Here is a 16665-nt window from a genome sequence, read left to right as displayed (position 1 = left end):
TGATATAAAAAGTAATCAATTATTCAACAGATAATTATTTTGAGGGTCATTGAGACAAAATGTCATAATTTATTTATGTTTCAAAAATCAATTTAGAGTTGACAAGCTGTAGCCCATCGATTCGTGCCCCCGAACATTGACACCCTTCATCAATTAGGCTACCTACATGAAGTAATTACATGGCAAAGTATTCATTGTTAAAATCTTTTTACATACATTATGTAACATCTAGACTAGCTTTCATATTAACAAGCATCTCCTCTGACATAATAGTAAATAACTACATTAGGTATAGTATCTGATTATGCTTTTTTTCTGTTGTTGTCACAGCAACACTGAACTCTTCAGTAAATGTATATACATATGTAGTGGGGGAACCGAATATACTCATCTGAAATAAAAAAAACCTCTTCAAGTCAATGTCCAACACAAATAATAAACAAGTATTTGTCACAAAGTGACGAAATGTCCCCCGCCGCCGTATGCGATATGTGTTTTTTTCCAAATATTTTATTCCTTTTGAATGATATTATTTTCTGTATTAGATACCTCCATGGAACTATTTGTCGTACTCCAAAAGCCAGTATCATCAAACATGAAGGAATCAAGAAATTAGTTCTTGAGATATAGCAGCAACACTGTTTTCCATCTCGAATAACAGATTTCCCTGCTGTTATCTAGAAAATTAAGTTAAGGTCACCAAAATCGACTGCGGAGTCTGTATATACACCATAGTACCAAATATGAAGACAATCCAGCGATTAGTTCTTGAGATATCGCGGCAACACCGTTTTCCGACTCCAAAAGCAGATTTACCTGCTGTGACCTTGAAAAATGGGTCAAGGTCACCAAAACCGACTGGTGTCTGCGGAGTCTGTATATACACCATAGTTCCAAATATGAAGACAATCCAGTGTTTAGTTCTTGAGATATCGCGGCAACACCGTTTTCCAATACCAAAAGCAGATTTGCCTGCTGTGACCTTGAAAATGGGGTCAAGGTCACCAAAACCGATTGGTGTCTGCAGAGTCTGTTTATACACCATAGTTCCAAATATGAAGACAATCCAGTGTTTAGTTCTTGAGATATCGCGGCAACAAACAGGTGGGACGTACGGACGGTCGTGAATACTATGTCCCCCCGCTTCGCGCTTTCGCGCGGCGGGGGACAATAAGAAACACATATATCTTGATAATATTAATATCTGTTGAAATCAACCTATAAATAAAAGCGACAACAAACATTTCCATTATTGGAAGAAAAGTCCATTGTACAATTCCAACTGCATTATGAGCACATGTTAGTAAATCACTATGATATAGTGATGATACCAGGTGTTCACAAAGAGGTGAGCATATCCTGCACTACCCGTGGCACCCGTGGCACCCGTCACAGACTAATGCAAAGAGCAGAGAAGCCACTTGTTCCTGATTTTAAACTGCAATTCTTATTTTAAAAAGTCTGATGTAATCCCAGACACAAGAATTGCCAATATTCTAGCTGGAGATCATAAACCAAAAGGGGCCACTCTGATCATGTTACACTGAACAGACCATGCAGTGGCATAAAGTTATATTGGATCCAATACAGTAAACTAAGGTTATAGTGAACTTTAAGGGACCACTAATTTTAGTTTGTTATAAGCATGTCTACAGCATAAAAATAACAAATGATTGGGACCAAAAAATATGTTCATAATACCCGTCAGTTCTTTATAAGCATGTTCGTCATAACTATAATATACTGTACATCAAAAAATAAAACAAAGTGAAGATGACCCTCATGGGGTGTGTTGTCACATAAACCTAAATGTCACACTGCTAACTTCTCAGCATTCGACATTAAACGTGAAAGTCAAGGGTGGTTATGACAAGGTCCTTGTCAACACCACCATTTTGTTAGAAGCAGAATATTTAGTGAATAAAACCCATCTTGTGATAAAGGTGTTATCAAATCACATGTCCAAATCAGTGATGTCACAATTACATTGTCTGTTGGACGACTGATCACACCAATTATGATAATGCACAGCATACCGGACCCTTGTTACACATTGATTAAATATTTCTCATAAACATGAAACATATATTGAATAATAATAAAGTGACATGTTTATGAGTTTTAGATATATTTCTAAAGCTAACCTACATTGAAACAGATGAGAGTATCACTGACTAGGGCTGGCTAAAAAGATCGATAATTGTAATTATCCTAAAGGAATATCACCGATTATTGATATGAAAATTGTGTCATCAATAATATCTTACATGAACAATTGTGATGAAATAAAGTCTAAATTTACCCAAACAGACTTGTTATTGCCAAAAATGAAAAGAAGCTGTTTCGTTCTACAACTTAACTGTCCACAGTAATACCTGCATAAATGTGTCACCACTCACTAGTGACATGAAGCATGGTGATTTCTTTTTTGCATATCTGTTCAAAGTTACTTCTCTGATATTTATCGATAATTGATGGATATTTATTTGATGATTATCAATCTGTATGATCTGTATCGATAGCCAGCCCTATTACTGACTGTTATTGCATAGCCGGTAAACTCTGGAACAACAACAGCTAGAAAGATTACCAAAAGGGCCAAAGTGGCCAAAGCTGTGTGATTGTGTACTTTCAAAAACCTATATTTGATTGAAAAAACAAGTTCTAACCTAAGACTCTTTCAAACATTCATAAATCAAATACAGCGTATAAAATTAAGCGTGACAGTCAATGGTCCTTGTCATAACCCTATTGAAAGAAGTTAGATAGTTAGTATGTACCTCAAATAATATACAGGATCACACCTCCAAGATCCCAGGAGCCCACTAAACTTTCAACAATGCTTCCGTGCAGACAGTTCAGAATGTATGCCTTACATGGTTATGGTTGATGTAAGGGGTCAGGAGATTGAACACCTGAATGAACTGGGTCAGCACTATCTGACTGATGGCTGTGATGTAGCTGTGATGCAGCATCAAAGTAGAGCACAAGAAAGGCCTATAGTGTCAGTGTACCAGCATGGTAATCCACTTCACATGCCATGTGTCAGTTTACATCACCTACATGCTCCATCATGCTTGTAATGTGAACACATGCGATTGCTTCAACAGGATTAAGTCAAATATAGTTTCTTAAGTTATCCACAAAAGATATCTTAACATGAAAAGGAAAAAACATAATAGAAATAAGTTCTCTTCTCTGCTCAATTATATCAAAATCTCAAAAACCTGAAAATATATAAGGCGTCAATAGTTTATTTTACTACCTGTTTAGATATCATATCTAATAGAAGAAATCAACAATGCTTGCTGTGAATATTTCCTACAGAACATAACATAATTTATCTATATCACAGTGTAACATAATGCTCTAGTTTACTACCCATGCTAAACAGTATCAGCAGTATGTGAACATTGCACATTATTTTTGTGTGTTTGTTTGTTATTTAGCACCGCACTCAGCGATATTCCAGCTTTATGATGGCAATCTGTAAATAATAGAGTCTGGACCAGATTATCCAGTGATTGGCATCATAAGCATCGATGACATGGATTAACCAAGTAAGTGCGCTTGACCACCCGAAACCGTCAGTCACCTCTAACGACAAGCATAGTCACCTTTTACAGCAAGCAGGGGGTGCTGAAATGTCACTATATATGCAGACATATACCAGAAGTTGTTATCCATGAAGTTGTACATTTTATCACAGGTGGAACATTGCATGTGTAAAAAATATTGGGATTGTTGCACCCACTTTTTGCAAATGCATCTCTGTGCATCTTCACAGCAGTAGCATTAAACTTGCACAGTGGCATGATGTGTCATCATTAGCATTGTGACAGGGGCATGTCTCTGTGACAATGACATATAACCATGCTGGTAATTACTTCAACTAATTGCAATAAAGATATCAGTGACATGCATGAGGGGTCACAATCCAGGTTGAAGGAGTAATTAAGTTACATAATATTCAATGTTACCATTGTCAGCCATACCGACTAAAAAGATATTAAATGATTGATTACAAGCCAATGTAAAGTAGACTGCAACACACATCTCTCCATACAATGCCATATCAATTGTTCAATGCCCATTAAAAAATACCTCCATGTAATCTGACATGAACTATTTCATATCGACATAAACTTAATCAACATAAACAATTAATAATCAGTCCATATTTTAAATTGTGAAAAGTGAATCTTCAACAACATGCCAAAAACATGCCAAAAAATATACCAGGCTTGTTCTTCTCAAAACAAACACCACATTGTCATCTAAGGTTCCCTGAGAAATATGTTCTTCATCTGTAGCAATACATATCAATCTAGTAGGGTCAGAGGCAGTGACTGCATACCCTAATTAACAACAACAACAGTGAGTCAATTCCAAACATGACACAAATGAATCGGTCTTGACAAATCACCTGACCATATGATCATCTGGACTGGTGGGCAGAGTTTTCAATATGACGTCTCATTTTCTAACACTCAAAATCACTTTATCAATAAAAATGTTAGCAATGTTACAACTGAAATGATCTAGTTACCTATGAATGTATGATCCATCAGTCTGTCACCTTGGCAGCTACCAAATGAGACGGTCCTATCCCCATCAAGTGCCCTGTCACTAAGATGTTTCTGGGCAGGTGTCATGATCATTCAGTGTCAAACATAATTAGTCATCAATGATGTTCACTACCCTAGCTCTGTTCATCTCATCTCATCTTATTCTATCTGGTCAAATTGTAAGGATTTGTAAAAAGATTTTGACACAGTAAGTCTAGCCATATTGACAACAACCATTTATTCATAATCTTCAAAATATACTGTGAAACCTTGTGTTAAACACAATTTATGACACATAAACTCAGCAATGATAAGTATCTAAATCAAACATTATCCTTTCCAGTATGTCATCAGTCACAAAGAAGGGGCAAATGATGATGGATAAAGGAGAAATCAACCAGTAATTTGAAATGACATTGTCATGTTTTTCATAGATACATGTATCTCACAAACCTGGACTAGAATCAAACCCCCTTCTCAAAAATATCACCAGTCAATATGGCCAGCTTAGTATTAGATTAATATTATGAAGGACATCTGTTTGTCTTCATTCAAAGTATTTAACTTTTAATGTATGTATGTCAAAAATCCAAATACTTCATCTAACTTTCCAATTTGAAAAAGAAGGGGGTTAGAGTACATTCTATTGCACTAGGTGCTCTAAACGGCCAGATCAAATTCACTTTACTATACAGGCATATATGGTAATCACTCACCACTTTAACAGTTTCTCATGGAAGGTTTATAAACAGTATATAATGTTTTTAGATGATTTAACCATGATTTAACCATTGATGTTTCCTTTTATCACACAGCACAAGCACAGGACATGTAAAGTGATTATTACATTAGAATGTCTCATAATAATTTTGCAAAACAAATGTCAGTGAGGGAGATATACAAATCTGACAGAAGAGTTGTAAAACTAGCAGGTTGCTGTGAATGTAGAAAAATCAAAAATAATGAAATGTAGCTGTGGTGAAAAAGTTACATCTTTTATATTGAAAACCGTGTCCACAAGCTTGATCAACATCATGTCAACAAAGATGCACAGTGACTCCATATCTATCATGACATCATTTAACATTCCCAAAACAATGATGTCTGTTTTAAGTCAACAGTGATCTTTGCAATACATCAGCAATGCCATAGATCATGTGGTATCCTTATTACACAAATGCATTATGAGAATATATAATAAATTGTCTATATTGAACAATATAACTTGTTACCGTTTTGGGTCACTGTTATTTGTATCCATGTTATATGTAATCAATTAATTAATATATAATTATAAATATACAGTGCCAGTTTGTAACATGTAAGCTCCATCTGCAGCAATGTACCTATTTTTCTTAATGGTATACTTCTGGAAACTCTCATATCTTTTATGCTAGTAGTTTATGAATGTTATTCTAAGTGCAACATATTAAATGCTAAAAAAGGTATTAACTTTTGTAATAATTAAATTTCAAGACTAAATAGGAAGCAAAACATGACTTACTGATCTTACAGGTATCATTTATTTGTCTTGTTTAGTAAGATGTATGTTTGGAAACCAAGTTACTCACCTATAATGTGTTCAGTGATCCAGCAGAAAGTTTTGAACATCAAAACTCACACAAGATAGTTTTAGGTGTATCTTTTTTTAGTGTTAAAAATATTATCAAATGTGACATTAAATGAATAATAGCCTACCACTCAAAATTGCAAATAATGCCAGGCCTTGCACCAGTGGCAACATTAAGAGTTAAAGCACTTAGTAGCTGCATATACTCTTCATTTGTCACTACATATGAAATAGCATATTCGAAAAATGAAAGTCGATCAGTTCTAATAACTGTCACAAGTTATTACAGACATCATTGAGATACTGCGTTATTCATCACTATTAACCTGGTCATGACCTTTCAGTCACTGGAAGCTAACACTGTCTGACCATCTTCCCTTCAATTTCCATGGTACCAAATTATTAGCAATAGCTGGTAACAATGTACACCATGTTGCATTTTCTACACCACTGATTATATCATAGTCATAAACAGAGTTTGAAATTAGGGAGGTCCTGGTGTCCTTAAGGTCTCCTCCCATAGTACATGTACATGAATAAAGGGCCCCCCACCCCTCAATTACAAACTTTTAACTTTAGGGTTGAGGGTTATGATGAGGACACTGTATAGATCTTAAGTAAGAGAAAACTACCCAGAATGTTTCTAGGGCCACCTGTATGGTGACCTCGAACCTCCAGCACTTAGCATGTATCCAGCTCTGTTGGAATCACTCACCAGTTTCATGACCACCTGGTGCCAACAATGTTTCAAATGATTCATGAGACTTTGTTTTTTTCAATTATCACTTCCACCTTGTTTAGTTTTCCAATTCCTTTTTGCAAGTACTGATGTCCTTAATGTAGCACTATTGGTATTTGAATTGAGATGGTGTCATTAAGCCTGTAAAGTGATACAACTAACATATGATATGCTTGCATAGAAACTATATCATTCCCACAACTCATACATTCTGCATGCACGCAGCTCAATGCAGAAAATGCTCACATCAGGACCACCATCATTCAAGTTACATAACTGTACTCATTGACATCTTGTGTATATTTATATTGACACTTAATCATGACAGCAAGGCTGGCAAGAGACACTGTATAATAAATACACCATGCATAGAAAACAGTCATAGCATTCTATCATGAGGCAGTTGATACATGAATCTGCTCCAACATTATTCATTACAATTCACTGCATCATTCAACAATAAATTGAATATTTCCTGAGAGCAGAACCTGGACACAAAACCTTGTTGGTCTTTTCCTGTACATGCTACATATCAAATACACTCTAAATACAATGAATATGATGGATAACTCCACATCCCTTAGCTAAGACCACAACAACAATACTATTACCACAAAACACAACACACCTTTGAAGCTGGAAGTCCCAGCATGGTATCAGAATCTATCCCCACTGGTTAGCCTCCATGCCAAACAGTAACAGAGTAAAGCAGCATAGGCAATATCTAATAAATGCCTGGTACAGCCTGGCAGACTATTAAGTCCCTGCTATCTAGTGATCTCATCACATCTCTGTGTAGGTCACCTGCTATTGGTCACATCTGTCACTCTGTCATCAGTTATTCATGTTTGTTCCACTTGCAAACATCAGATCTGTTACACTTCATAAAACATATTCTATCATTATGTCCCAAATACATTAAATTTTCAGTATCAGTGTATCACAAAAGTATTACAATAAGCAAGTTAGTGTAATTGTATACAAACTCAAAACTAGACCATGGCAAAGTATAAGAAAATATTAAACATGTAAAATAAGATGATATATCACTTGAAAAGGGATATTTACACTGTCTTTCATCTATTGCAAAATGATTCTATCATTATCATGATTACTTTGGATCTACAGGTATAATTCCTGTAAACATAAAGAATGATAAATTATTTTATAAGCCCAACCCAATATTTTATTCAAGCAAAATATAAGATCATAAGAAGCTTTTGGTCTATTTTCAATCATGTTTTCATCTTGAAAAATTGCCCTAGAAAAACCTCGGTTAACTTAACTTGTCAAGCTGATCTGAGGTAAAATTCCTGTTGCCCTACTTGTTTCTTCTCCAAAGAAAACATAACATGCCCTATTGTCAGAAAACTACATAAAATAATCATCAAGAAGTCTGCAAAAGAATATAACGGAAATCAATCTTATCACTGAAAATTAGAACACAAGTGATAGACTGGGAGTGACCATGTTATCCATTTGATGTGTCAATCTTTAATGAGAAGTAATCTTACATTGGCAATAGTCCAGCATTCTTGTGTTGAGCTTGTTTGAGATTCTTAGTGTCTGAAAACACCATCATGTCTGTGAACCATCTGTCAAGACACATGATTATCCAACTTAGGCCACCATTCAATTCGCACAACACTTACCTGCTGCAAAGTATACTCCAGTATCTGTAATACAGATGGAGATTCTTCCTAATCCTGTGAAGTGTAAAATCTGTAAACACCTTATTTCATCATCATCAGTATCCTTTCTAAGCTGGAAAAGCAAAGTTTGCGCTAAGTTGTGCTCTGATTCTTAATAGCGAGATCCCAAGGGTATATATTTGTCTTGAGAACTGCACTTGAGACAGGTCTTCCTATCATCAGGCAAGGGCTCCCTCTGCTGGAACAACCACAAACTCAACAGGACGAGAGCTTAACACAAAACCAGCAGTTCAAACATTTGGAAATTCCTACCGTCTGCCAGGTACACGAAGATCCCTTCGATCACATGACCCTTGCGGCAACTCATCGCATCACGTCCATGGTGCATGGAGATCTTGACTCTGTGTTCGCGACAACTGCATCAGAACCCTGTGAAGCATGTGGCATGCTCCTCCACCATTGTGCAGGCCTCATGCCCATACTCAGGCTTGATGCAAGGTCAAGTTTGAGAAAGGATTTCACAACCTCAACCAACACTCTGTGTTCAGGTCGAAATAAACTTTGGGAGACAACACCCATACAGACAGCTGCATCATAGAATTTTGTTTTCTGTTCTGATTTTTTTCAGGCATCCCACACAAAGAGTTGTCCAGGCATTTTAACAGGAACCTTTCAAGTGACACAGAAACTCGAGGAAAATGTCTGCTACATGTCAGTCAGTGTTTGTACTTGCAGATGATACATAATAGAGAGGTATATCACATAGAAAACTTGTAAGGACAATGGAGATGGTATTGCTACAAAGGATAACTCTCAAAGTTCACTACACAACTTACAGAAATGCAATTCATCTCACAGGCTTACATTCTTTTTCCTAGATTCATAAATTGTGTTCAGGACACAATGCAAATTGTATTATGGCTGACAATTAAACATCAACTTCAACAAGTGCTTTAAAGACTGTGTAAATCAAGTAATATGCAGACTGATTGACACAGATGTTTGTGTAATCGATCAAACCGGATGCCAGGTTCTTGGTTACCTGTATATTGAGTAAAATATACCGGTATGAAAAGGTCAGTTTCTATATCTTTCCCTATTTGTGTGATTCAAAGCTCAAAGCATGTTGCCTCCCCAGTTAGCACCTTACCATCACTGGATCTATCTCAACTTCAGATGTGTAGATATTCAGTACAAATAGAGGAGATTGGTCTCAGCACATTCAGGAAAATTGGTCATAGTTCTCCTTCAGATCAACTATATCTGAAGCAGGGATGGTAAAAGACCAACATTTACAAAGGGTGAGCCCTGTTATCTTGCAGTTCAAATATAATAACATGACAATAATAACTTATTTACAGAATATTGACACATCTGCTCCAATTGCTGACCTTGATTAATAATTGTAAATACAATTATAAAGATGGATATTACCAAATTATTTGACTAAAGAAAGGAAGAACAAGCTATCTGACATTAACAAAACCTATCCGTTTTTTGAGCAATGCAAAATGTATTTTAATTTTTGCAAGAGCAATCATTTGTGTCCTCTAATCATCACTGAACCCGAACATTGTTTTCTGTGGCTATAATTAGTAAAATGTAATATGATGTAAGAATGAAATAGTTTATCCATATCATTCCAATAAAAAGATGTCAGTAAGAATTTAGTCACTATTGGGCACATCTATGAAAATGATAAAGGTCTTGCCTGATTCTTGTTGTGAGTAGCCAACAGTTTCAGCACTGTGTATCCTATTACTATTAGAACAATACCATCACTGATGACTGATAGCATGAGCATCTGTACACAGATGGGTCAGTTAAAATCAGCCATGTCACAGTTGGACATGGTCTTTCTTTGCGATCACCTGTCCAAATATTATCCTAACCAATAGCCACTAATTCAAATTTGCATCTTTTATCACATGAGTTCAATGAATAGATTTTAGATGGGTTTTCCAATATGTAACCTTACACAATGTGACCTTAAAAAAGTACTGATCCTTTCAATATGATCAGTCCAGTTTTATCAATGCTCATGTCACCTAGCTATGATATCTTCCTTAGAAATGAATTCAACCAAGTCAACTCAATCAAATTTAATCAAAATCTGCATTTCATGTTGTAGGCTCTCTATCTGTCATGTCAAAAAGTGTTATGACATATGATCCACTTTTTACAATTCACATATATACAACCAGATATGACTATGATTGATAAGGTGGCTATGTTTTAAACTGCAAGGGGTTTAGAAAAGCTGTTTTCAATGACATCAATAAACACCCTCACAATGTTTGTCAAGGGGCTATTTTAGAGTTCAATGGTCATTACATGGTCACATATTACATCTTGCATGGCCATGCCATATAGGTTTATGTTCATAAAGCAAATGTTCTTAATACATTTCAAATTACAAATCAATGCCTGCACAAACATTCCAGAAATGACTTCAGTGGCATGCACAATATGGCTTCCATTTAATAGAAAATCAGATCTGAATTCTGTCATCGGTATTTAATGACATTTCTTAGATCTATTTTTTTTAATCCTTTCTTGAAACTAATATATTTCCTTCAACCTGAACTGTCCCTCTTGACTAGTACACACAAGAGCAAATGGCACAATATATTGATCACACTTATAATGCCAATGCAATGTGATCACCCTATCTAACAAAATAACTTTATTGAAAGAAATATAAAACAAAAATCACAATTAGGAGGAAATACCAACATGAGAACCAAGCTACAACTAAGGAATGAAGTTCATCTCCTGATCTTGAAAAGATCAACATGTCATAGGTCTGAACTCAAATTGTTAAATTGTTCACAATGAGCAGCTACCCTTGATCTGATCTGATCTGTTTTTAACAAAAATCAAGAAAAAATAAAATATTAACATGCCTAACTCTGAAAATATTTAAAAAAAACGGTCTTCATATGTATGACCATTTTACTGACATACTATCCCCTTGTAAAGCAATTCAAGCTTACTGTCCAACACATACAGTTTGTCTTACATATACTAATGTAACTATTCCTTGTTAAACTTCTCAACTCAGATAAAATCAACAATATACAAGACACCTAGTCTACTGACAAAGTAATCTCCTCTTGGCAAATGGCACCATATCCATGGATTAACAGGTTCAAAATGATTATGTCTGTCAATAAATATGACCTACTTTTTGAGATTAACAAACTGAAGTTGTGGAAACAAGCATTAGCATGTTACAAGGTTTCATAAAAAAACTGCTAAGTTCGTTAACATGCCATAAATTTCATCGAGAGTCCACAACACACAATGGCTTGAGCTGAACGTGTGTTCCATGAGTTTAAGAAAAACTTGGAATTATGAACTACAGATGTAAATATTATATGTATCATAAAATAGCAGTCAAACCCTTATGGGTCTAGTAGAACTTGGCCATTGTCATTATTACCTTTAGACTGTCATACATGAGGCTTACCAGACCAAAAGATATTTTACTAGACTTTGGCTTCAAATTAGTGGCTAATATTGTAGCATGAAACAGTAAGAGAAAATCCACACAAGAAAAGTGTGCCCATAGAACACTGTCATCATGTTTGAGGATATCTCTCTTGTTACCCATGCAGGGACAGTATAACACGGATATAGCGGTGACGGATCAACCTTTTAAACTTAAATGAATGTTATGAAATGTTATCAATTGAATGCTATGAAGTGATCACTGCTGATACACGTCAATGCTGCAATTACGTGTATTGTGTTTTGTTTTACGCAAGATGGCGGACATTTCCCAGCAAAAACGTATATAACGAAGAACGGATATTACAAACTGATTTCTCTGGTCCCTTGTAGTTCATTATATCCATGTTCTACTGTACATCCAAAATCAGTCTGACAGCTGCCTCCAATTCCTTTGTATGTTCTCTGTTCAGAACAGTGAACTGTCTGTTTATAACAATATTTTATACAAACAGCATTAAGTCAATTATGAACTTGTGTTCATCTTTTTCTGACTATTGATCACAGCATGGAATTTGGTTCAAAGAATACTTGAGTTGACGAAGAAAAACATCAGAATGCAGCAAGTTATTTATAAATGTTCAGTCAAAAAGAAAAGTATCAATTTCTCTGCACTGAAAACATAAACACACAGTGATATCCTCATCGAATTCACCTGGTTAAAAAAAATTGATGACATAAAAGTTGAAATTCTCCTGATCTTGAATCTAGTGTTCATTGACACAAATATCCATGTTCCAGTCATGATGATGCCCTGGGCCCCGTTCTACAAAGCGATAGTGCTACGATCATCATAAGTCTGTGTAAAAGTATGGGAGTTAATATCATCTTAGCGCTAAGATCGCTTTGTGGAACGTGGCCCTGATGTGGATGAATACAAACATACAATCACATATAGAAAATAAATATGAGGAGGTTTGAGGACCAGTGTTTGTGATAAACATACTAAACCTGTGGTTATTTACACTCACTGAAAGGACAACAGCAAACCCCTGCCTCATTGATTTGTGAAGCATTCATACAACAAATGACCAACTGATCTTAGAGGTCACATCAATGATACCATATAAATCAAATATACCATAAGAACAGCTCATTAAACTGTCTCTAACCATTAACCATCTAACATGTTTTAAGGGCATATGGTTTTATATTAATAAATATAAGATCCTTGCAGAATGACCATTTGCATTTGGGTGTCCACACAGACTATCAGATTATGAAACTGGATCACTTTGATGGCAATTGGTGCAAGTTGATTGGCATCCAGTAATGTTCTGCCTTAATACTGAGTACTGGAAGGTTTGATTAAAATAGGTGACTATGTCTTTAGACTGTTTTGAGCAAAATTCCAGGAATGGCAACATCATACCATAATGGTCTTTTCATATTTTGCCAAGGGAGTCAAACCTGGTTCTTTGGTGATGGGAACAAACAGTTTAACTACTTGGCTACCTCAGAGCCCTGTTTGTTAAGACATGTTACAAGCATGGTTCTATCTAAGCCTTGGTAAAGTGACACATTTCTAAGTAACAAGAGGTTTATTCTTGTGGGACTCCTTGGCAACACATTCTTAAGGTATTTACAGCATTAAGATGCTAAGTACTTTCCACATAAAAGCAAGGAGAAAAGTAACTGAAGTTGTGTGTTTCAGATTCCTGATGCCATGTTTTGATTGTATAAATATATCACTTTTTGGCTTTGGGCTTAGGGAAAATGTAACATTACCCTCAATTTCTGAATCTTTCTTTCATAGCCATAAAACATTGAGGACCTATATTGCTGTAATTTTGTTATTTGGGAGCTTAAATAAAATATTGATGTGGTATATTACACTTACAGTTACCACAGAAAAAATGTTTGTTAGCACAGCTGTTTCTGATGCCCAAATAGATTACATGTTGTTTACAAACGATCACAGTTAATTGTTTTAAAAATTATATGTTCATTTTCTTTGCTAGTATACATGGTATTTAATGTATGAATGTATGGGACATCTTAGTATTATCATATTATTGACTTCCAGACACCAAGCTGCAAGCATTGATTGGGATAAACTCTACCATAATAAACTTCTGTGAGCAAACTTAAATCCCTGTCAACATCATCAAAGTTTCTTAACATCATATTGAACACTTTTAATATTACAGTATATCACCATTTACAAGATCTCCATAGCTACTGAACAAGTAATCTTAACATGTACTCTTGAACCACCATTTGTGGTTGTTCACGGAGAAATGAAGAGTAATAAATTACAATTAACATAAAATACAAATGGATATAAAACAAAAAAACATCAACTTGTACTAAAACTAGTATCTTGTAGAGGACAAAATTAACCTTCAAATGATCAAATCATTCATGTTCTTCTCACCTTAGCTGATTTTCTTCTAAAATTTCATATTCTGTAAAATGTAATAGTTCATATTCAACTGTATTCATTCTTCAACATTTTTCAAGTCATTTTGGAAAACAAATTATTTGGTCATAACTGAAGTTAACTTGCAAAAATATCGCCAAACATTCCTAAACAAGAACTGTCAAAAGAATAAAGCCTTAACTTCTTCCTTCCACAATCATTACAATCATCCTTATTGCTTTACTAAATCTCCAAAAATGATGACCATGCTAAGTATCTTGTGACAGGTACAAGTAAAAGCAAACAGAGTTTGATAAGATTAGTCTGAAGTTGTTTTCAATCCCTGTTACTTGTGTGTAAAGTGAGTCAGACAGGAACACTGGTCATTGTTCACGATAAGAATTGTAATGAGTCCCAGCACCTACGTCATTCCATCCTCCCTCCCTTCCTCCACCTCTGCTCATCCCTGTTGCAGCCTGGGACACCTCCTCACAACAGGTGCTCCAAGGAGTGGTGGCAGGATTGAGCCATCATCTTTCTTGGCCTCTTACTTATATACATTATATATTCTTGGACAAAAGTTTTCAAAAAGTTTTATTTTCTTTTGAAATTTGCTAGCAGAGGCATAAATAGCATTTAGGTAAGAAAATGGTTATATATAATAATTAAGATTACATTTCTTGTAAAATAATTCAAATAACAAATACATTTTTGAGCAGATATTGTTTCAAGAACACTTTGTTACAAATTCAACTACATTTATCTAAATTCATCTTTCACAGATGACTAAAACAACATCTGTCTTCTGATAAGTTTTCCCTGAAAGGTACAGCTCAGCATTTTTGCATGATCCCACCTACCTCATGGTCTTTGGTAACAACGTCCAGTATATAATGTTATAAGTTGGTGCTAAATCAGCCAAAAAGAGTCACAAATATCAAATCCAGGAACACAAATCTTCAAAAAAGTTAAAACATTCCAATTTTCGATGAAATTGAGGGTAAATCCAGCACAACTTGAAGAGCGTCTGCCCGATGTCTGGGTCAGACAGCTGTATGTCTGCTTCTAACCAGCAAACCCATGATGCACTTCTCTCAGTCTCCCAGCCTCCCAAGCACAATCAGGCTAACTTTGCAGTGGCTGTTGCGCACTAGTCAGGTCCACACAATATAGATTCCTCCTCATCCACACACACCACTGTTTACATCCAAGTTTCTACAGAGCCTTTCACTGATCAAAGCAGAAACTATGCTGTTGATACACTCTATTTGTTCATGACAAATTACTGCCAATCTTCTCATTTCTCAGCAAACAAACCTTCGACTGAAAATTCGGCTTAACTGCCATTTTGGGTGTGGGGCTTATATTTACTTTCTTGCAAGGAGCAGATAGTTTGAGATAGGGGAGACAACTGTGGGGGTCTGTAGGTCAGAGCCATAAAGGAACAGGGGTCTGAGGGGTCAGTTTATCCAACTGAAATGGGCAGAGAGTTACCATGTTCTGAACTGGTTAATACAGACACCAGTACTCCTTAGTAATTCTGATTCAAGAATTGTTACCTGAAAACATAATGCTGTATGTATGTTTCATGATCTTGAATATAAACTGAAATTAGCTCATCATTCCTATTTGAACATCAATAATCCTAAGTTCACATATATACTATTTATCATAATAGTTATTTTGCCAAATAAAAAATTTCAATGCCAGAGAATAATCAGTCTCAAATATATGCTGAAACATTCCATTGGGCGTAAAGGCAAAATAGAGGTGAAAAGTATATGAATGGATCACTGAACACTGCTGAAACAATCCAGGTAAAAAATCCTACCCAGTTGATTTCAGGATTTATAGGTGAGGTGAGGTGAAATGGGCTTTAACAATGCGTCCAAGATTATTGCACTTACATACAAATGTGCATGCACATGTGTGTGTGTGTGTGTGTTTGTGTGTGTGTTTGTGTGTGTGTGGCTGCTTGTACTAGTCCGGACTGATGCCGATTTATAGTGCTAGCTCACTGAGATACCATGCCACATGAATACCCCACTCAGACACAGTATACTGACTCCAAGACAACTAGTCCTTGTTTAAGCCCCTTAATGCCGAGCACCAGACAGGGTAACAACAAGTACTATCTTTTAACGTCTTTTGGTATGACTCAGCCGGGGATCGAACCCCGGACCTTCCGCTCTCCGGGTGGACTCTCTATCACCAGACCAACGAGGCTGTCTCAGGATTTATAACATAATGGATTCATGTAA

The 16665-nt window shown here is 35.8% G+C and overlaps 1 protein-coding gene across 3 annotated transcripts in view; it reads right to left on the bottom strand.

The window, feature by feature from the left end:
• LOC139473545 (SH3 and multiple ankyrin repeat domains protein 3-like) overlaps window positions 1–15468 on the bottom strand; it is a 129010-nt gene extending 113542 nt beyond the window's left edge. For all 3 annotated transcript variants that reach the window (XM_071256184.1, XM_071256185.1, XM_071256186.1), the window contains exon 1: window positions 15265–15468. The gene's annotated coding sequence lies outside the window, so the exon portion shown is untranslated. The remainder of the gene's footprint in view (window positions 1–15264) is intronic.
• Between the last annotated feature and the right edge of the window lie 1197 nt (window positions 15469–16665).

Source organism: Haliotis cracherodii, unplaced genomic scaffold (assembly GCF_022045235.1).
Source record: "Haliotis cracherodii isolate W230 unplaced genomic scaffold, xgHalCrac1.p SCAF_3, whole genome shotgun sequence".
Classification (NCBI taxonomy): Eukaryota; Metazoa; Mollusca; class Gastropoda; order Lepetellida; family Haliotidae; genus Haliotis; species Haliotis cracherodii.
The sequence above is the reverse complement of the archived record's forward strand: the minus strand, read 5'-3'. Positions and strand labels throughout refer to the sequence as shown.